At 42.6% G+C, this 23,777-nt stretch overlaps 1 protein-coding gene across 4 annotated transcripts in view; it reads left to right on the top strand.

The window, feature by feature from the left end:
* Positions 1–22,657: 22,657 nt before the first annotated feature.
* PRDM2 (PR/SET domain 2) overlaps positions 22,658–23,777 on the top strand; it is a 122,946-nt gene continuing 121,826 nt past the window's right edge. For 3 of the 4 annotated variants that reach the window (XM_039228945.1, XM_039228946.1, XM_039228948.1), the window contains exon 1: positions 22,692–22,706. The gene's annotated coding sequence lies outside the window, so the exon portion shown is untranslated. Of the gene's footprint in view, positions 22,707–23,777 lie in introns of all 4 variants that reach the window. The other variant, XM_039228952.1, reaches the window with a different exon arrangement.

Below are 23,777 nucleotides of genomic sequence, written 5' to 3' on the forward strand. Positions count from 1 at the left end.
GTGCAGGAGACATGCAATGTTCTAGAAAGGGTTAAGGTGGTTGAATGGGGGCCTCTCTTGGAAAAGAAATCTTTAAATTCGGTTTGATTCAAATGCCTCTGCTGCTTTTCACACCTTACAGATATGCCCAGGAGCCCTGGGCTTCGCTCGTACTTTTTTAAATGAAAAACCTCACCAATAGGTTCCACTGTGACACAGAATTGATTTTCTTTGTCAGTGTCTATCATTTTGACAATCACAGCTTGGGAGACCGGCTGAGCTGTCAGGAAACGGACTCATCTTCGCATTACTTTAACCAAAACAGTTATGGTTTTTAAAACTATAAATTAGATTCCTATGTCGGTCCCAAACTTGCGCTGCCACCAAATGAATTAGACTAACATTTCTGAATTGCAAATAATCCTTTCCCCATGGATGTATTTTTATCCAGGGCGATATCCCTCTAATTCAAGACTTGAAAAATGAAGCCCGTGTGATTTCAGGAAGATGAACACACTTTTAAGTTGTGAAGCATGTTGTAGCTTAAAAAAAGAAAAAACATAGCGTTCCAAGAGAATCATCTCTCCAGTAACAAAAAAAACAAAAAAACAAAAAAAATCCGAAAAACAAAACAAGACAAAAAAACAACCTTGACGGACAGCTTTTTTCAAGTGCAAATGAGGGAGTGACAGCAAGAAAAGGTTTGAAATCCACATTTAGTTAGAGCGTAGTTTGCTCTTTTAATGTAAATGTTGATACGTAAGATGGTTTTCCTTGTTGCAAATCACTCGTGCATACAAACATGCTCAGAATTTAATACACATGTTCGCTGTTCCTTTTCTGAATCCTCTATTCTTTTCTTTATAACGCCCTTCTCAGAGGAGCAGAGAGCCTGTGATTTTAGTCTTGCCAATTTTAAGATAGCAGCTCCGAAGGGCACCAAAAAAATCTGCCCATAAACCAGCGAAAGAGCCAATGTGTTTACATAAGTGAAGGTCTCATTGTTTCCCCGTCCGTCCTGGTAAAAGTTTTTCAACAGGCTTCTAAATTGGAGTCAGGAGACATCTTCCACATAGAACTGGATTGTTGTAAATCCGTTGTGGAAGGAAGGCTGGGAAGGAGGGATAAACCCCCATCGGAGTTTCTCAAATTGGTGACATCAATAGAGTATAGAATGAGGTTTTGATGTACAGGCAGCTCTCCAAATTCAGTTTAAAATTCGAAATATTTGGAGCACCTAGCTGGCTCCGTCAGAGGAGCATGTGACTCTTGATCACAGTCGTGAGTTCAAGCCTCACGTCAGGTGCAGGGATTACTTAAATAAATAAAAATAAAATTCAACATATTTTAAAATCCCTTGTAATCCTTTACTAGGTAAATAAAATAAAACATATTTTAAATAAAGGATGATAGTTGTTTATATTAGTAACTAGGATAATGCTGTTTCTTCTGTTCTTCTCTTTCAAGGTGTCCATAGTTTGTTGATGATGGATTGAGCCAAAAGTATAGCTCCAAATCCAATTGGTTTTGTTTTTTATTTTTTATTAGTTGCTACATTGGCCAGTACTCTTTCCCTTGACGTGATAAATATCAAATTAGCTTAATTTTTAAAAAGAACTTACTGGCTTATGGGGTACCTGGGTGGCTCAGTTGGCTGAGCGTCTGACTTTGGCTCAGGTCATGATATCATGGCTCATGGGTTCAAGCCCCTCGTCAGGCTCTGTGCTGACAGCTCAGACACTGGAAGCCTGATTCTGTGCTTCTCTCTCTGCACCCCCCCCTCAAAACTAAATAAACATTAAAAAATAATAATTTAAAAAAGAACTTATTGGCTTAGATAACCAGAAAGTTCAGAGATACTGCTAACTTTACACACGGCTAGATCTAGCCACCTGAATGATGTCATCAAAAACATCCCTTTTCATCTCTTGGATCTCCCTCCCCCTTTTTTTTTAAAATATTTTTTATTTATTTCTGAGAGAGAGAGATAGAGACAGCAGGGGAGGGTCAGAGAGAGAGGGAGACACAGAATCTGAAGCAGGCTCCAGGCTCTGAGCTGTCAGCACAGAGCCCGACACGGGGCTCGAACCCACAAATTCTGAGATCATGACCTGAGCTGAAGTTGGACGCTTAACTGACTGAGCCACCCAGGTGCCCCCCCCCCTTTTTTTGTTCTTATTTTTTCCTTTTGTTCTAGGCCTTCTGTCCTTGTGGCAGCAAAGATAACCCCAGGCCGCTCCAGACTTACATACCTCATTGCCTCTGCTCTCAAAAGGCCAGAGTGGCTCTTTCAACAAAAACCCTGTGAAAATCTCCCAAAGGATGGATTGATTACAAATCCATCTTCCCAGATGTAGTGCCCAGGAAATGCTGAAATCCCTGGACAGGCTTGGGCTTGTACCCATCCTCCAAATTTAGGTTGGCATCCATGTGGACTGCACAGCCTGAGGGCAGGAAGGGGGTCATTCCCAAAGTAAATTTAGAATGCTGTTATCAGAGAAGTGGGACATTAACGTCTAATGGGGAAAAACAACATTTGTCTGCTTCATATACTAAATTCCTCATTTAGAGTCATTGAGAATGGCCACAAACATTTGGCAGCTCAGATGGTTACAAATGCTCAGCTAGAAGAAAGACCAGAAATTATGGCCAGGTCTCCCAGGGAAGTCTCTTTCCAGTGCTCCACCCTCAGCTATCGTAACCAACATGTCACCCTTGTTTTAGAAGTTTCCATTTCCACTTGAGTAGGAGCTAAGTGCGAATTCCGACTCCTGTTTCCTTGCTGTTGGGGACAGTGTTTCTTCATGTTGTGTCAAGCATTTGGATGTGGTATTAAGATTATTCCCAACAACACATCATTGAGTTATTTCTTCATCAAAGGCAGAAAAGTATTGATGTTTCAGGCGAGGAAAGCAAACTTTTAATGATTGGACCATGTACACCAGAGTTTAGTCTCCTTAAAAATCCAAATACTTTGTGGACTACATTAAAATCCACACAACCTCGTCCTTAAGTGAGAGATACCACCTTGTGGGAAAGCCACTTGAGCACAGCTCTAGTCAGTGCAGAAGTATTCATCACCAGACCATCAACATTACGGACAAATGTGTTCACTATCATTCAGTTCTCTCTCTTTTTTTTTTTTTTAACTATCATTGCATTCTAAGAATTTCTCAATTTCCCTTTTTTATTTCCTTTACAACACAGGTTATTTCTCAATATATCATGCTCCAGACATGTGGCGTTTTTGTGGTCATCCTCTAGTATTAAACTGTAATTTTATTGCATTATAGCTGAGGAATATGGTCAATACGGCATATGTGATCCTGTTCCTTTGGAATTTATTGAGGTCTCTTTTATGGCCTCATTTATGGCCTACTTTTTTGACATTTTTTCCATACGTACCCCAAAATGTGCAGGAAAAATGATGGTGTGTTATGCTCTTTGGTACGCAGAGTTTCCTCTCTCTCATTATACACATACATAGCAAAAATATGAAAAATGCAATTAATAAATTCATGGTATATAAAAATATGTGCACATATGTGCCTATATTAACCACATGTGTATGCATTATATATGAATGTAGGCATCACACACATTAATGTAGATCAACTCTTCAGCCCAGAATGGGCATGTGGTACTCTCAGACACCAGTGACCTAGGATTTCTCTGGTGAAGAGGGGGAGGCATTTTGGGGAAGAAATAAGAGGAAAACTTAAGATTTCTCCCCAACCTGATCTCCTAGTGCCTGCCACCCAGGCTAAATCACCAATATTCCCACCACCAGCTAGGGTTTCTAACATTTTGTTGCTGCTTTCCATTTTTCTTAGAGTATGGAGGTCATACTCTCCTTTTGTTGTTTTTATTTATTTTTTTTGTAATTTTCTTTTTTAATGTTTATTTTTGAGGCAGAGAGAGACACAGCAGGAGTAGGGGAAGGGCAGAGAGAGAGAGAGGGAGACACAGAATCGGAAGCAGGCTCCAGGCTCTGAGCTGTCAGCACAGAGCCTGATGTGGGGCTCAAACTCACAAGCTGCAGGATCATGACCTGAGCCAAAGGCAGACATTTAACTGATGGAGCCACCCAGGCGCCCCTGAAACTTGTCCTTTCAATGACAATATTTTGGAGTGTACTTAACGCTCATTTCATTGTATATTATGCTCAAAGTAGGTAATTCCGGGATAGAGATTAGCTTGTCTTTGCAATTAAAAAAAATTAACGTATAATCCAAATACCATAAAACTCACTTTTTAAAGAGTGTGCTGAATTTCAGTGATTTTTAGCCTATTTACAGAGTTGTGTGGCCATCACCAACTATGGAAGTCCAGACAGTTTTCATCACCCCGAAAGTGAAATGTGTACTCATTTGCAGTGACTCCCATTTCTCTCTCCTCTGGAAACCACTAACCTGCTTTCTCTCTATGGATTTGATCCACCTATTCTGGGTAATTATCATAAATGAAATCTTACAATATGTAGTCTTCTGTGTCTGGCTTTTTTCACCTAGCATGAATGTTTTCATGTTTCAGTCTTGCTTGAAGCATTGTTCATATTGAAGCATGAAGCATTCTTTTTTTTTTTTTTTTTTTAAGTTTATTTATTTTGTGAAGGGGGAAATGGGCAGAGAGGGGGAAAGACAGAATCCCAAGCAGGCTCCATGCTGTCAGCACAGAGAAGGATGGGGGACTCAACGTGGGGCCTTGAAGTCACAGAACCGAGAGATCATGACCTGAGCTTGGATTAAGAGTTGGACGCTTAACCGACTGAGCCACCCAGGCGCCCCTGAAGCATGAAGCATTCTGGATAAATCACGCTTTATCCTGTTTTATGACTGGGTAGCATTCCGTTGTAGGGATATAGTGCAGTTGGTTTATGCATTCATCGGTTGACGGGTGGTTTGAACTTTAGGATATTATAAGTAATGCTGTGTTGAATATTTGTATAGACACTTTTGTGTGGATATATGTTTTCAGTTTATTGGATGTATATCTAGGAGTGAAATTGCTGGGTCCTGTGGCAACTCTACATTTAACTTCTAGAGGAACTGGTGGTGTGCTTTCCAAAGCTGCACCATTTTATATTCCCGTCGGCAACATATGAAGGTTCCAATTGTAACTGTTCTTGGCCAACATTTGGTTTTTGGTCTGCCTTTTGGACGATAGCCATTCTGGTGGGTATGAAGTGGTATCTTGCCCTTGTTTTGATTCACATTTCCTTCTGATTACCAAAGTGGCCCACCTTTTCATGTGCTTATTGGCCATTGTATATCCTGTTGGGAGAAAATGTATTCAAATCCTCTGCTCTTTTGAAAGAATTTGGCTGTTTTTTTTCTTTTGGCTATTTTTCTTTTTGTTGTTGAATTGTCTAAGTGTTGTTTATATATTCTGAATACTAGACTCTTACCGGATATATGATGTGCAAATATTTTCTCCCATATTCTGAGTTGCCTACCTTGCACTTACTTGGTAATGTCCTTTTACACACAAAAGTTTTAAATTTGTGACTCGTGCTGTCTGCATAAGGTATTCAGATAAACACATAACGATCTTTAAAAAATAAATTAGGGGGCACCTGGGTGGCTTGATCGGTTAAGCATCAAGCTTTGGCTCAGATCATGATCTCACAGTCTGTGAGTTCCAGCCCCACGTCAGGCTCTGTACTGACGGCTCAGAGCCTGGAGCCCCGCTTTGCATTCTGTGTCTCCCTCTCTCTCTACCCCTACCCCACTTGTGCTCTGTCTCTCTCTCTCTCTCTCAAAACTAAAAACACTAAAAAATTTTTAAAAATAAATAAAATTAGGTTTATATTTCTTGATTTCAAAACTTGCTACAAAGCTCCAGTGGTCCAAAGTGTGGTACTGGTATAAGGACAGACATAGATCAATAGAATAGAATCCAGAGTCCAGAAATAAACTCATATTGAGGAAAGGTATGAACTGTAACTCCCTATGTTTGGCCGTGCAAGGAGCTGAGGCAGGGTGGGGAGGGTGGAGCAGATCTAGGAGCACAAAGTCATAAGCACAGCCTCAGAGAAGAGAATTTGGGACAGAAGAGAAGGGGACCAGGAGGGATAGATTTCCACATGGGGAAGATAATTGAAAGGGCTGACAGCCACTTCATTATTATCTTCTTGAAAGTCAGCAGGATCTGGAGAAGGCAGGGACCAAGGGCCAGAAAAACTTACTCTGTACCCTTTCAGTTCAAGTACGGATCCAGACCTTTACATATGATTGCGTTACGGTTAATCAGAGCATTCAGTATTTACAGGCAAACATGATGAAAATTCGTCATTGCAAGGCACTGACACCCCAACTCGCTTTGCAGACCAGACTAAATGACTTGCCCAAACAAATCACTAATTCATTAATTTATTCATCCCATGAGCTGCATCCACTGTGGGCAGGGTGCTGTGACAGGCGTGATGACAGAAATAAATAGGCTTGCACCCTATCCTTGGGTAATTAACAGTCTAATGGGAGAGCTAAGAGGTGGGTGCACATAATGAAAATTGTAAGGCAGAAAGTTCTAAATGCAATAAAAGAGGCCGATGAGCTCTAGGAAGGACACGGAGCTTGGGGAGTATCTGAGAAGGAGAAATGTCTCCCCACTGTGGGATGATGATGGCGGGGAGGGGCTCACAAGGGGGCAGGTGAAGAGGGAATGCACCCAACCACTGGGAAAGTAGGAAAGGGGCTTCCCGGGGAGTGGGGGGGGGGGGGGGGGGCGGAGAAGTAAGGAGAAAGCCGGTAAGATGGGGCAAGGGTGAGTCATGGGGAAGAAAGGTGGACGGAGCTGAAAGGTAAAGTTAATGAGGTGGCATGCAAGGCCTTGACCTTCAGGTGGGACAGACTATGCCTCAATCGGCAGACTATGAGTCCCAATTGCATGAAGGCAGGGCCATGCTCTCTGTCTTGCTCACACTCCACCTCCCACACTTTGCCTGGTCTTCCGTAAATCCATGCGGAGTAAATGGACGAATCTGGACTAACTGAACCTCCCCTTGACTCCTAGTCAACTTAGCAATGCAGGCCGCTGTGTTGTGCATCTCGGGATCAACTAATCCGAACGTGAACAATGAAGGGAAGACAGGTAAAAAACGCAAGGCAAAGGAAAAATATGAGAGTGAGATGCTCAGGTTCTGTTCCTACAGAGGTCTCAGGAGAAAGGTGGCGTTTATGGGAGAAAATCATTTTTATATTTAATGTCATATTTGTATTCTTTTTTTAAAGACTTTAATTTTAAAGAAATATTTATTCTGAGAGAGAGAGAGCGAGCGAGCTAGAGAGCAGGAGAGGGGCAGAGGGAGAGGGAGAAAGAGAATCCCAAGCAGGCTCTGCACTGTCAGCTCAGAGCCCGATGTGGGACTCGAGCTCACAAACCATGAGATCATGACCTGAGCTGAAATCAAGAGTCAGATGCTTAACCGACTGAGCTGCCCAGGCGCCCCTGAAGATTTTATTTTTAAGTAATCTCCACACCCAAAGTGGGGCTCGAACTCACAGCCTCGAAATAAAAAATTGCATGCTCAACTGCCTGAGCCAGCCAGACACCCCAATGTTATATTTGCATCCTTATTTTTTGCTTTTAGATGTCATCTCATATTTTCCCCCCCAGTAAATGCTGTATGTCTGTGTGTCTGTGTGAGTGTATGTGTGTGTATGTGAGTGTGTACGTGTGAATGTTGGAACAAAAATGTATTTTCCTCTACGAATTTGGAGGTGATTTAGTAGAAGTACATTTCTTTCTGTTGGTTGATAATGTTCTTTATAGTTGTTTACACTAAAAACAAATGATGTACGTTATAAAATAGTACTGAAGCAGTAACATAAATTCTCCAGACTTCATGTCAAGACTTGCCTGAATGCTATTAATCTACAGCTAATGACACGAAAAAATATAAAGATCTATAAACACGATTGAGCTTGTCTTATCTTTGCTTTAATACATTTCTCCCTTTTCATCGGAATAATCTTCACTCAGAAGTTCACATGCACAGCAAAAGAAGAAAGTGCAACCAAATGTAGAAGATTCATCAACAACTATTTAGTGCTACCTTTTAAGGAGAAATATTGTTGATTTGTGAAAAAATTAGTTTACCCAAAAGCATGGCCTCCGAATGGAAATTGCTGACAGAAAAAAGAATTCTATCTGAATGTGCCATCTAATTAATATTGCTATACAATACTTAAGTACCAATGCTATATTTCCATTAATATTTGTTAAGATCAGATTCCTTTTTATAGTATTACTCTATCTTTGTAATGGTTATTTGTATATATCAATTTGGAGGGTGTTTTTAGATAAGATTAACATGTAAATTGGAAAACTTTTGGTAACACAGATTGCCTTCCATAAGGGAGGGTCTTCTATAATGAGTGGGTTTATGAATGGGTGGGCCTCATCCAATCAGTTGATGACTTGAATAGAAAAATACTGATCTCCACAAAAAAGAAGAAATTCCTTAGCAGACTGCTGTCAGACTTCACCTAGACCATAGGCTTTCCTGGATTTCCTGTTGGCCCTCACTACAGGGAAATATATATTTATAAATGTATATTGATATTTATGTTTACAAATTTATTTATAGCAGGCATAGGACATACAGTATGTTTGAGCCATAAGGGGGTTGTTGAGGTACTTTTGTGGAAACGTCTGTTGTACTCACCTCTTTTTTTCCCTTCCACCTTGTTTTCTTTACCTATTTTTACCCTTCTGTCACTGTATGCACAAGGGTCACCCCCCTGTATCATTCTAAAAATAAGGTGGATCATAAATAAATGAATGAATACATTAATGGCATCCCCTTTATATATTTTGTTCAGAAATCTTAGCAGAAAAAAATTCAGTGAAGCCAGAAAAGATTAAAACACCCTTAAACTATCTGTTAATCTCACACGCGCCATTCTTATAATTATGCTATTCGAATTATAGCTACTTTCAAAATAGACATTGTAGATTTAGAGGAAATTGTTTTTCTTGCTCTTTTCAAGTCAACTCCTGTTCAGTTATTCAGTAATCTTCCAACTCAGGGAGAGAATCTGTAATAATTTCTTTTAATTAAAAGAGATGTTATGCTACAATTGTACATCTAACCAAATATAATTAGGTGTTAATTGTATCTAAATAAACAAGATGATTATGTAAAAAAGCTATGTAAGTGAGAGTCTTTGTTCTTTGATTCAAAGTAGTGACTTTTGTATACATACAACACATCATGGTTTACATTTATAAATATATTTGTCCATTTCATATTAAAGACTGTATTATATACATTTGTTTTATATGATGCACCTGATATGTATTTGTATATGTTCCCATGGATATGTTATCAGGTAGCGAGGTTGGTTTTTTGTCACTGAGAGAACATCTCTACCCTATTTCACTGTAAATGTCTAGACTCCATAACATTTTAGGAGGATACGATGTGAAGTCTCAAGTTATACGATATTATGATTTTCTATGTTTTGCACTCCCCCCCCACGTCACCTGCAATAAAGGTGAATTGCAAATGATGTTTACTTAAGTAGTTGTTATTGTTGAAAAATGCCTAAAGCATTAGGCACGTCTTGCTTTAGGTTTAAGGTTTAGGGGCATGTGGGTGGCTCAGCTTGTTAAGCGATGGACTCGATTTCAGCTTAGGGCATGATTTCAGGGCTGTAAGATAGAGCCCCATTGGGCTCTGCCCTGGGCATGGAGCCTGCTTGAGGCTCTCTCTCTCCCTCTGCCCTTCCTCTGCGTTCTCTTTCAAAAAAATGATTAAAATAAGTAAATAAATAAATAGATAAAGAAATAAAATTTTAAAAAGAAGGTTTGTAAAATGAATTTTTTAGAGTGTTTCTTACAAAGTAAAGGCTATCTCAACTACACTATTTTTAACTCAAAATACCTCCGCTTGTCAAATATTATTGGTTCAGTTTTTTATGATGAAACTTTCTGAGAGTTTATATGAATACAATTAGAATGATAGAACTTAGAACCAGTAGGGATGTGAGGGGTTTGGTCTAGTTCCTTAATTTTACATATATAAAAATCAGGCCCAGAGATATATTTTATTATATGACCATAATTAAGGTCATACAAATTGTTAAAAAAATTTTTAACCGCAAATTCTTAGAAAGAAAAACAAAACACTAAAATGCTTTATAGAAGCTAAAACAGATACTTTTATTTTATTTTTTAAAGTTTATTTATTTTGAGAGAGAGAGAACACTGAAGAGGCTGAGAGAATCACAAGCAGGCTCCACACCACCAGTGCAGAGCCTGATCTGGGGCTCGAACTCATGAATCATGAGATCATGGCCTGGCCGAAATCGAGCGTCAGACGCCCAACTGACTGAGTTAACCCAGGCACAGGCACCTCTAAAACAACTACTTTTAAAAGAAACATAAGAGTTAGTTTTACATTTAATGGCTATTTGTAGGGGTACCTGGGGGGCTCAGTCGGTTGGGCAACGAACTTTTGATTTCAGCTCAGGTCATGATCCCAGGGTGGTGGGATCGAGCCCCTTGTCAGGCTCTGCACTGAGCTTGGAGTCTGTCTAAGATTCTCTCTCCCTCTGCCCCTCTCCCCTGCTCACATTCTGTCTCTCTGTTTTAAATAATCTACATGCCCACTGTGGGTCTCAAACTCATGACTCTAAGATGAACTACCCTCTCTCTTCTGTCTCTCTCAAGATAAAAAATATAAATCCATACAGAACCATTTATCATCTTACATAAAATATTAGTTTTTTCCCTGCTAAAATATTTGCTGGCTCTACTATAGCTGTTGTCATAATCTCCCATCACAGTCAACCATAAAAAGTGATTGGGGTGTTGTGATTTGTGATGTCACCTGGGTAAATGAAGAAAAAACTCATAGGGATGTCTATTGCTAATTTTAATCATATCAGAAGAGAAAGTTTGAAAAACATTGCCTAGGGCGTGAGGTTTCCTCACGCTTTGGTCTGTCTCCCTGGAAGTAGACATAATTGTGAGCAGCATAAGATGATGTTAATGAGGCTTCAGTCTTGCTAGTAAATTTCTTTGACATTTGCTTTCAGAGTAGCATACATAAAAAAAGTATGATTAATATTAAGCTTTCCATATTGCTACCCTTATGCCTTGCATGATGAGATACATCAAGAAAGATGCAAGGTGCCTCTCCAGTCAAACGGAGCCTGGGTTTGTTGACATTTTTAGATTAGGTAATCACAGTATGAGGAAGCGAAGCTTTGGTTTTCTCACTATTAGGGGGTTGTAGTTCATTGCTGGACATGTTGCCTCTTTGGATCTGCTAAGCACAATTCTAGTCTTTTAATGAAGAGCCATTTGGCATGAACAGCATTCATTAGTAAAAGTTATTGGGGAAATGATACCTTATGGATACAACATCCCTATTTTGATCAACATACGGTGAACTTTTCCTTCCATAATCAGGAGGTTATTGATTTGAGCCTTGCATTCCCAACAGGGGCAAAAATTGGTTCTTGGGGGAATACAAAATGTTAGCCATTAAATATTTAAAAATTCTAGGGGGGGCGGGGAGAGGGAAAATGGGTGTTAGGCACTGAGGAGGGCACTTGTTGGGATGAGCACTGGGTGTTGTATGTAAGCCAATTTGACAATAGATGATATTCATAAAAATAAATTAATTAAAAATAATGTAAAAAAAAACCCAGATAGCTCTGCAGAAGAAAAAATAAAAAAATTCTTGGCCATAAATTCTTAAAAACAAAACAGAACACCAAAAACTTTCCCAAGGCTAAAAAAGATATTTGAAGAAGAAATATGAGAGCTGAATTGATCTTTAAAAGCTGTTTATAAGCCCAGAAATAGATCCCCACATATATGATCAAATGACTTTTTAACAAGGGTGCCAAGATCATTCAATAGGGAAGAGATGGTCTTTTCAACAAGCAGTGCTGGAAAAACTAGTTAACCACATGCAGAAGAAAAAGAAAAAGAGGAAGAAGAAGCTGAAGAAGAGGAGGGGGGAGGGGGAGGGGAGAGGGGGAGGGGAAGTTGTTGAATCTTTCCCTTACACTATACACAAAAATTAACTCAAAATGGATTAAGGGTGTAAATGCTAGAGCCAAAACCATAAAACTCTTAGAAGAAAACAGAGGGAAACCTCCATGACATTGGATTTGGCAGTGATTTCTTGGATATAACACCTAAAGCACAGGAAAAATAAGTAAAAATAGACAAACTGTTCTACATCAAAATTTAAGACTTCCATACATCAAAAGGCACAATCAAGGGATGCCTGGGTGGCTCAGTCAGTTGAGCATCTGACCCTTGATTTTGGCTCAGGTCATGATCTCACAATTCGTGAGAGCCAGCCTCACATCCGGCTCCATGCCGATAGCACAGAGCTTGCTTGGGGTTCTCTCTCCCTCTCTCTCTGCCCCTCTCCTCCTATTCCTTTCAAAATAAATAAATAAACATTAAAAAAAGACATGATCAAGAGAGTCAAAAGAACCCAAGAATGGGAAAAAATATCTGCAAATCATAAAAGGGGTAAGGGGTTTATAATCAGAATATATAAACAACTCATACAACTCAATAGCCACCACAATTAAAAAATCAATGAAGCAAAGGGGAATAAAAAGAGAGACGAGAGAGAGACAAATTAAGAAATAGACTGTTGGGGCGCCTGGGTGGCTTAGTCGGTTAAGTGTCCGACTTCAGCTCAGGTCATGATCTCGCGTTTCATGGGTTCAAGCCCCGCGTCGGGCTCTGTGCTGACTGCCAGCTCAGAGCCTGGAGCCTGTTTCAGAGTCTGTGACTCCCTCTCTCTCTGACCCTCCCTTGCTCATGCTCTCTCTCTCTCTCTCCTAGAAATAAATAAAACATTAAAAAAAAAAAAAGAAATAGACTGTTAACTGTGGAGAACAAGTTGATGGTTACCAGAGGGGAGGTGGAGGTGGTGGTAAAATAGGTGAGGGGGATTAAGGAGGGCACTTCCTATGATGAGCACTGAATGATACATGGAAGCATTGAATCACTGTATTGTACACCTGAAACTAATATTACACTATATGTTAACTAATTGGAATTTAAATAAAACCTTTTTTAAAAAGCAATGAAAGAGGCACCTGAGTGGCTCAGTCGGTTAAGCGTCTGACTTCTGCTCAGGTCATGATCTCGTAGTTTTTGAGTTCGAACCCCGCATAGGGCTCTGTGCTGACAGCTCAGAGCCTGGAGCCTGCTTCAAATTCTGTGTCTCCTTCTCTCTCTGCCTCTCCCCTGCTCATGCTCTGTCTCTCACTGTCTGTCAATAATAAATACATGTTAAAAAATAATAAAATATTTTTGAAAAGCAAAGAACTTGAACAGACATCTCTTCAAAGAAGATATACAGAGACAACAAGCATGTGAAAAGATGTTCATATCCTCAATCACTTAGGAAATGGAAATCAAAACCTGATTGAGATACCACCCCATGCCCATTATGATGGCTAGATCCAAGAAACAGGAAATAAGTTTTGGTGAGGGAATGGAGAAATTGGAAGCCTTGTGCACTATTGGGAGGCATGTAAAATGGTGCAACTACTACATAAAACAGTGTGACAGTTCTTACAAAAAAATAAGAAATGAAATATCCAGCACCACACTGGGTATCTGTCCAGAAGAACAGAAAGCAGGATCTTGAACACCCATGTTCACTGCAGCATTATTCACAATAGCCAAAAGGTGGGAGCCACCCAGTGTCTTCCGACAGAGGAATGGATAAACATAATGTGCTCTATACAGATAATGGGATATTCTTTAGCCTTAAAAAGGAAAGATAGGGCACCTGGGTGGCTCAGTCAGTTAAGCGTCCGACCTCAACTCAGGTCATGATCTCATGATTCGTGAGTTGGAGCCCCGCGCCAACTGACAGCTGAGAACCTGGAGCCTGTTTTGGATTCTGTGTCTCCCTCTCTCTCTGACCCTCCCACACTTGCGCGCTGTCTCTCTCAGTCTCTTAAAAATGAATAAGCGTTAAAACAAACAAACAAATAAATAAATAATGAAAAGGAAAGAAATTCTGACACACTCTACAGCATGGATGAACCCTGAGGACATTATGCTAAAGGATGTAAGCCAGACACAATTTAAAATAAAATGAATGTTCTTATTTATTTTTGAGAGAGAGGCACACAGGGTGTGAGCTGGGGAGGGGCAGAGAGAGAGGGAGACACAGAATCCGAAGCAAGCTCCAGGCTCTAAGCTATCAGCACAGAGCCCCACGCGGGGCTCAATCCCACGAACCATGAGGTCATGACCTGAGCTGAAGTCAGACGTCCAACCAACTGACTGAGCCACCCAGGCGCCCCAGGCATAATTAAAGACAAAATATGGTATGAATCTTCCAATTATATGAGGTACCTAGAGTAGTTTAATGAAAACAGAAGGTAGAATGGAGGTTGCCAGGGCCTGGGGTAGAGGTGGAATGGCGGCGGGGGCGGTGTGTGTGTGTGTGAGTTTTTAATGGCTGTGGAGTTCCAGTCTGGGACAATGAAAAGAGCCCTGGACAAGGACAGTAGTGATGGCCCCACAACCAAGTAGGGACTTAATACTACTGAGCTAAATACTTAAAAATGATTAAGATTGTACATTTTATGTTATGTGTACTTTACTATAAGTTTTTAAAAAGCCGTTTATAATCTTATGTAGAAGATCACCTTATTCTCTGCTAAAATATTTGTTTGCTTTTTAATGACTATGGCTATAGTACTTCACCAGATAGCACAGATACACACATAGTCCATAAACAGATATACAGTATATCTCTGATATTAAAATGTTATGGTTGAGGGAGGCAGTTAGAAAGAAATGTCTAGAATGACTTCTGGGATACAGCATGCCGCAACAACACCACCAAAGGTTGAGGTATACTCCTTTTCCTTGACAACTTCTTGTTCCGTATTCCAATAGAGCAGATAAATATCTAAAGGTGAACATCAGGACGCAGAATCATCTGTGGTAGGATTTCTCACCACTTTGACATCTTGGCCAAATAATTCTTTGCCATGGGAGTGGCTGTCCCGTGTATTAGAGAATGTTTAGCCACCTCCCTGGCCTCTACCCATTAGAGGCCAGTAGTAGCTCTCACCCAGTTATAAGAATCCAAAGTGTCTTCAGACATTGGGAAATGTCGCCTTGGGATCAGATCTCACCCTGGTTGAGAACCACTGCTCTACAATTAGTTAATGTTAATCACAACTTGGCCAATGGGTAGGTTTTGAATAGAGGCTCAGACAGGTTGATTATGATGTTTAGGATCCTAGCTCTGATGTCTCGGCCTTGGCAAGTATTGACAGGTGCCATCTCGCCTGTGACGTTTGTATGACTCAATACTGTATAAATGATGACCTCTGTGACAAAGGAATGCCATGCCTCCTGACCCCTGTTTGTGAAGCTTTAGAAAGGTGTTATTATTCTATTGTTAGCCAAAAACTCCTGTGGAGACAACGCAGCTTAACTGGGGCGGGGAACACAGCTGAATTAAATTGGAAGAAAAATGAACTCAAAGCACAGGCCCTGAGCTGTGGCTATGGCTGAAGTGTTTCTATTTCACAGATTAGATTTAAATTGTAACACAGTGCACAGTTATCTATCAATAAACACTATTAAAATTTTTTAAATGTTTTTATTTTATTTTTGAGACAGAGAGAGACAGCGCATGAGCTGGGGAGGGGCGGAGAGAGAGGGAGACACAGAATCCGAAGCAGGATCCAGGCTCCGAGCTGTCAGCACGGAGCCTGATGCGAGGCTCAAACTTACGGGACTGTGAGATCATGACCTGAGCTGAAGTCGGATGCTTAATCGACTGAGCCCCCCAGACGCCCCTCAACCAACACTGTTGATGAAGGGAAGACTCTCATCTACCAGTGTTTGGATAATGGAAGCGTGTATAACTGTTTTCATTCTTTATTTTTTTAAAATGTTTATTCGTTTTTGAGAGAGAAAGTGAAACAGTGTGAGTAGGGGAGGGGCACAGAGAGAGGGAGACACAGAATTGGAAGCAGGCTCCAGGCCCTGAGCTGTCAGCACAGAGCTAGACACGAGGCTCCAACCCACAGACCTTCAGATCATGACCTGAGCTGAAAGTCAGACACTTAACCGACTGACCCACACAGGTGCCCCAACTGTTTTCATTCTTAAGGGCTTAGAACAGGTTTGGGGCTTGGGACATGCATATGCAGTAATTGGACCACAGTGGGACAGAGCATATGGATAACTGTTGATGGTGCATATGCAGGGATTCATAGAGAACATGATCAATGTGGGTTTCACATCTGCACTGATTGAATAGAGTCCCCCCAAATTCATATCCACCTGGAGCCTCAGAACAGGATCTTACTTGGAAATAATGCCTTTGAGGTGTCATTAGTTAGGATGAGGTCATACCCCATAGGGCCTTAAATCCAGTGACTGGTACCCTCCTAAGGAGGCCATGTTGAAGACACAGACACAGGGGAGAAGGCCGTGGGAGCACGGAGACAGATTTGGAGTGATGTGTCTAGCAGCCCAGGAATAACACCAAGACAATCGGAAGACTCTACGAGAGAGGCGTGGAACAGATTCTCCCTCAGAGCCTCCGGTGGGAACCGACTCTACCAACATTTTGATTTCAGACCTCCGGCCTCCAGAACAGGGAGAGAATTAAATTTCAGTTGTTTTAAGCCATCCAGTCTGCAGTACTTTGTTAAGGCAGCCCTAGGAATCCAGTGTAACTCCCAAAGGAACATTTCATCAAAATGCTGGCTTCTGAGAGGCAAAATTCGGATGGAGGAGAGAAGGAGTGATGAGTGAATTCGAGACAAAGAGCAAGCTGGAGAAAAACAGAAGAGTGGGGGCGGTGGGAAGTACTCAGGACTCACGGAGCACCTGATTCATGTCAAAGGTGAACGAGTGTTCTCTGGGCAGGCAGGATGGACCAGCCTGTCCACAGACACCCCTGTAAAGGGACACATAGGAGCTTCCTATTGGGGGAAGCAAATGCAAGCTTGGGGCTTTACCGCCTCAATGCTTTGTGCGTATTTCTGTACGTGATTTATCTTCTACTCCTTCCCGTGCTGCTTGCTATTTCCTGAAAAATATTTTCACTCTATGTTTTCGTTGCCAACCTGTATGTTTTATTCATATTCTCATGGTGGCGTATTAGTGAATTGATTCTGCCTTCAAGGAAAATGAAGACTTTCATAAACTTCCCTTTGTATTCTCTTGAACAAAACTGCACGGGCCTTTGCGCCCATTATACTAGGGGCTCTGAAACAGGAGTGGGTGCCGCTATTCAGTGATGTCTGCATGGCAAATTCTGAACTTTTAAACTGATTTAGTAACATGCTTGGTTCTAAAAATGTGGTGTAAGAAGTGTGATGGAAAAATCTAGAAATGGTGCTCTGAATGTTCTTTTTTTAAAGTTTATTTATTTTGAGAGAGAGCAAGTGGGGGAGGGGCAGAGAGAGAGAGAGAGAGAGAGAGAGGAGAGAATCCCAGTAACTTGGTTTGAACCTTCTGACCACTTTCACCCATTTTGCCCACTCTACAACCCCTGCCTCTGGCAACTACCAAACTGTTCTCTGTGTCTATGACTTTGGTTTTTGTTTGGTTGTTTGTTTTAGACGCCATATATAAATGGGATTATATGGTATCTGTCTTTGAGTTATTTCGCTTAGCATAATGCCCTCAAGGTTCACCCATGTTGTTGCAAGTGCCAAGAGTTTATTCTTCTTTATGGCCGAATAATATTCTATTGTGGTTATCTATCTATTTATATCTATCTACCTACCTACTTACCTATCTACAGCTGTCTATATCATGTTATACATAATATATAAGTAGATACAGAAAAAATGCAACATGTATCTTATATTGATGATATAGACCAACATCCATTTATATGTACTCATCCATTGATGGACACATAGGTTGTTTCCACATCTTGGCTATTATAAATAATGCTGCAATAAACATGGAGGTGCATCTATTTTTTCAAATGAGTGTTTTCGTTTTCTGTGGATAAATACCCAGAAGTAGAATTGCTGGATCATATAGTAATTCTAATTCTAATTTTTTTTTTTTTTTGAGGAATCTCCACACTGCTTTCCAGAGTGGCTGCACCAATTTACATTCCCACCAACAGCGTATGTGGGTTCCCTTTTCTTCACATCCTTGCCAACACTTGTTATTTCTTGTCTTTCTGGTAATAGCCATTCTCACAGGTGTGAGGTGCCATCTCAGTTTGGTTTTGATCTGCATTCCCCTGATGGTCAGTGTTGAACATGTTTTCACGTACCTGTTGGCCATTTTTACAACTTCTTTGGAAAAATGTCTATTCAGATCCTCTCCCCATTGTTTTTAATTGCTCTTTTTTTCTGTTGAGTTGTAGGAGTTCTTTATATATTTTGGATATTAACCCCTGATCAGATATATGATTCGCAGATATTTTCTCCCATTTGCCTTAAAGAAATAATGAAAAAAAAAAAAAAGAGTGGGGATCATACCCCCATGGAGCACACAGGAGCATAAAGATGCTTTTCTAGTCTTATGCTGTGCTCTGCGGGGCTTTCGTAAGCAAGCCCAGACTGTTCCACTGGAAGCTAGGCTCTTGGTGGGCAGGGTGATGTCTTTGTCCCTTTGTGTTGTCCCCAGTGCCCAGAGATTGTAGTGCTAAGAGCACTATGGTGACTGGGAAGCAGTGGCCAGTAGACAGATCAGGGACTTTGACACCAGATGAGGTCTTGAACCCTGCCTCTCTGGCACTCACCAGCCATGCCCCTCAACAACTTGGGCTTCTGTTTCTTCATCTGTAAGACAGCAGTCATTGTTCGTGCTGTTCTGAGGACTTCATGAGGAGTGTGGCACTTGGCGGTTACCTCCTGTCCCCTTCCTGCTGCTCAGGTTCCTGTGCAAAGTTGGAGGCTGCAGAAATGTTCACACGGGAAGTACACAGCCCAAAGTGTCCAGTACGCAAGAATGCGTATCATTAGCCTCCTGAATTTCTATCTTTGAACTTCATTCATTCATCTCTGATCAGAACCCAGAATCCGAGTTTCAAATCTTTTGGTTGCTGGTGTGCTTGCTCGGATGTTGTTCCTCGTGTAGGTAAACGACGTGGCAGATGGATGCTGAGTGGAGAGGGAGAAGTGAAGAGGTTGAGGGAAGGTACTCTGGGTCTCTTTGGAAACAGTATACAGTAGGAAAGGAGACCCAGGCAATGTGTTATTTGGACAAAATATGAGTTCATATGATGCTGTTGCCCTTAAAATCCCAATCCTCTTTCCTCTGTTCATGAGATGTTCTTGCCCAACAGCCCAGAGGGACTATTTAGAATGGTCTCCTTATGTGGATATTTAAAAAAATACGTCTCAATTCCTACCCCAAGTATCTGGGTTCAGGAGCAACTAGTTGAGGGCACATAGTGGCAGAATTACCTGTTATCAACTCTCAGGCTTTTTAGCATGTGTGTGTGTGAGTGTGTAGGGAGTATAGTTTACTTGTAAAGCCTGCAGCTTACTAGGGAGCTAAGTTGTTTGGGTTGAAAACCTGGTTCTGTGACTAACTAGGCAAGTTCTTTAATCTTCCCTGGCTTCAGTTTTCTCAGTTGTAAAACGGGGCTAGTGCTTATCACGTAGGGTTGCTACAAGGATGTATGAGATGGTCTGTGTAAAATACCTAGAATAGAAGCCAGTGGAGAATAAGCACTGTTATTATTCGAGGAATTTTAAGTCTGCTTACATTCGCATTGGTGATGTGTTGTAAATTCCTTAATCTTGGTTGTAAAATCTTTCATCTTTCTGAGGGGCACCGCTGTAGGTCTTCTGGCTGCTATGCTGAGAAGGAGTTCTGTGGTTCCCATTATAACCATATGCTGTCTTTTAAGTGTACCATGTCTTTGGTCCACACATACTTGCTGTAATCCGGCCACTTCAGAAGAGTCAGAGAGAAGGCTTTTTTTTTTTTTTCTATTAAAAACATCTCTCTAGTGTTTGCTATGTGCCAGACAGTTCTGGGTACTGAGGTGTGGTGGTGAATGATGATATGTACTCTGTAACGGTACTGCACATCAAAGTACAAAACTGGCCAGGACCTATACTAGATGAATCCTTGTAGAGTGGAGTTTCATCCATGTTACAGATTTTTGACAAAGAGTGCATTTTATGCTTCCATCCCAATATAGAAATTGCTCATGAGATGTGGTGAAAAGTTCTAAATTTCCTTCTCTCATCCTTTAGCAATATGTTTCACCTTTTCAACAAAGCAGAAGAGTAATATTTAGCATATCAGATAATAGACACTCATGAAATCACATTGTATTCTCGACAGAGAGTGTCTTTTTTGGATTAAGTTGGTAACATATATGGTAACATAGACATGATTATTTATCCTGAGAAGTGATGCAGGTTGAAAAATATAAACCTGTTCAAGAAAAATACACGGGGGAAAAATTCACAATGGCCGATTCGGGGGTAATTTAGAAGAGTTGAGGATGTATCCAGTTTGGCAGGCTAAATAATGGTCCCCAAAGATTTGTCCACATCCTAATCCCCATATGGAAGGAGGTCTTTGCAGATGTGATTAAAAGAAGGATTTTGACATGGGGAGATTACCCTGGATTATCTCGGTGGATCCTAAATGCAGTCATATACATGTTCATAAAAGGGACACATATAGAAATTTGATCACATCCAGTGAAGGTGATGTGGAGACGGAGCAGAGAGATTTAAAGATGCTGGCTTTAAAGAGTAGAGTTATGTGACCACAAGCCTCTGAGTACTGACAGCCACCGGAAGCTGGAAGAGGCAAGGAACGATTCTCCCCGAGAGCCTCCAGAGGGAGTGTGGCCCTCCTGATGCCTTGATTTTGGTCCAGTCATACAGATGTTGGACTTGGCCTCTAGAACTGAGAGAGAGTCCATTTCTGGTATTTAGAGCTACACAGCTCATGGTAATTTGTTACAAGAGCCACAGGGAACTAATACATCCAGTTATCTTAATGACAGCACAACCATGGGCTGCTCTGTCAACCATCTCTTGGCGTGATGCTGTCAAGTATATGTCACCATGTTCCTCTAACCTGATGCTCCTTTATCTTCCTTTGTATTCTATTAGATGCCAGATGGCATAGAGCTTTTCTTTTAAATTTTTGATTTGTAGGTCGTTTTTTTTTAAATTTTTATGTTTATTTTATTTTTGAGAGAGAGAGAGAGAGAGAGAGACGGAGTGTGAGTGGGGGAGGGGCAGAGAGAGAGAGAGAGAGGCAGATACAGAATCTGAAGCAGGCTCCAGGCTCCCAGCTGTCAGCACAGACCCTGATGTGGGATTGGAACTCATGAACTGTGAGATTGTGACCCGAGCTGAAACCAGATGACCCCTGTATGTCAGTGTTTTAATTGCGGATGGAATGGTCTCTCTCTCTCTCTTTTGCAGACACTCCAGATAATTTTAATGAATGGATCATGTTGTGAGGCGTTGATTTAGGTAAAGGTTGGAACGTCTGATGTCTTTCTTGACTCACAGCAGAGTATGCTATTTTAGTAACATACATAGGAGTATCTCCCAGATCTAGGGTCTTTTTCCCTGGAATGGTAGCAGAAAAAAAGCAAATGCTTGAGGTTTCTTTTTTTCCTTAGGCTCTGTGCTGACCCTGTCACTTTTAAAGGTCTTGTTGAAATTTACTCTGATGAGATTATGTTGATTTTTTTTAAACTATGCTGACTAGGTCATTGGCTACATCATCCCTTTGCAGTTAGATTATAACATATTATATGTTACATACATCAGGTTTTCTTAAGATTAAACCTCAGTTAACTAAGTGGACTTGTACACCTGCATCTAATTCAGTGTCTATTCTTTAGGGTGGGTCCTTTACACAGAGGCCTAATGTTACCCATTACATTTTAAAACACTCCCTGATTTCATTCTCAGGGCATACGTTTATCTTGAAGTGCTCAGGGTCTCAGATACCACCCACATTTGGGAACCCCCAACTTCCTTTTTCTCTCCTTGACTCCAGACTCCTTTCCAACTACCTGCTAGACATCTCCAATTCAACCCAGTCGGCCTCCAGGACAGCATTTATTCGTAGCCACGCACGGGTTATTTGTAAGTAATAAGTTCCATCCGGGCAAGGCCAATGTTGCCATCTGGGCCAGACGTGGCTGCGGTACCTACAACAGTGCTAAGCGCATGGTGCGCAGGCAATAAATACTTGTTGGAAACGAATAAGCAGCTAAATCCAGGTGCATCTGACGCCTTGGAGCTTGAGGTTTTTGGGCGAGGCAATGCTTGTCCTTTGGAGATGCGCGAAGAATTAGATCGATGCTTCTTTGACAGGAACTCCGTGATGAACCCATTTTTCGTCTCCCGGACTTTGATTAAGGCTGGAGAGGCCCGTGGCAACTTTTAAGCGTGCCGAATCCCACTCCCGTGGCGCGGTCAGGCTGGCCGAGGCGAGGCGCCGCCCGTGGGGTCCGTGAGGTCCCTGGGAGTCCGAAGGGCGGCGGCACCTCGGGGCCGACGGTCGTCGGGGCGTCCGTGTCCCGGTGTGGGTGCCCGCGCGGCCAGGGGTCGCGGCCCTCGGCGACGGCGCGGGCGATGCGGGCTCTCGCGGCGCCGCCCGACGTCACTTCCGACCGGAGCCAAGATGGCGGCGGCGCGGCCGCGGACGCCGGGGCGGGCGGAGCGGCGGCAGCGGCGGCGCGGGCGGCGGCTCTCGGCGCTGTGAGGCGCTGGGCGCGACGGGCGCAGGTAAGGGGCGGCCGGGACGGGCGGCTTCCGGGACGGCGGCGGGCTCGAGCGCCGGGACGCCCGTCCCTGCCCGCGAAGAGCGGGGCGGCGGCGGGGGCGCCCCGCAGGGACCGGGCGCGCAGGGCCGAGCGGGCCGGCGGACGCGCCCCCTCGGAGGACCCGGCGTCCCGGGCCGGCGGGGGTCTCGGAACCAGGCGCGGGCCGGCCCGGGGCTCCCCCCCTCTCCTCCCCCGGGCGCCCGAACCCCCGGGCCGGCCTCGGGGCCCGCGGCGGCGAAGTTGTGCGGTTCGCTTTGTGGCCGTTGGGTCGCCGCGCGCCCCGCGAGGGGGACGCGTGTGGGCGGCGGGGCCGGGCGGCGGCTGCGAGTCCACCCGGGACCCGGGTCCCCGGACAGCGACGGCGCACGCGGGGTCCCCGGGCAGTGCCAGCGTTTTGCTTTTTTCTCTTTTGTGTTCAAAGCGAAATGTGCCTTCCACACTTGCATTCTTAATTTGTTTTGTGTCTTGCGTCTTTGTGTTTCCTAAGTAGTTTTTGTGTGGTGCCACCCTGGAAATTGTCTCCTTCAGTATTCCTGTCTTAGACCCACCGGTGTTTTGTTTTTGTTTTGAACAGACGTGCACTTATGTGTCGGCCGATTTTGTTACTAAAGATACCCACGGACCTATTTTTGATGGTGGCAAGTGAGACGCGAAGTGTTAACTAACAGTTACGGGCATTCCCGAATCTCGGTGGTTTCCTTCCCACCCACGAGTGAACCGCTGAACTGCGACTGTCCCCCCTTTTGTCGCGGTGAGCGTGGGGAACAAACCCACATGTAACCGGGAAGCCCAAATTCCTTTAAATGCGCAGCGGTGATTCCCCGCCACCCCCACCGCCCCGAGAAAGGAGATGCATGCCGGCCCCTCATTTTGCATTCCGTGTTGCATTCAGGCTTTGGTTTTATTTCCTAAGTGGAACTCCCTTTGGGTGAGTTCCAGGAGATCTTTAGGTCCCTTAAATCAGACCCTAACATGATTGTACCCAGAACGCGACTAACATATTCCGTGAAGTTTTTGTTTACTCCAGCTTTAT

Source organism: Hyaena hyaena, unplaced genomic scaffold, assembly GCF_003009895.1.
Source record: "Hyaena hyaena isolate Hyena2069 unplaced genomic scaffold, ASM300989v1 scaffold_35, whole genome shotgun sequence".
Lineage (NCBI taxonomy): Eukaryota > Metazoa > Chordata > Mammalia > Carnivora > Hyaenidae > Hyaena > Hyaena hyaena.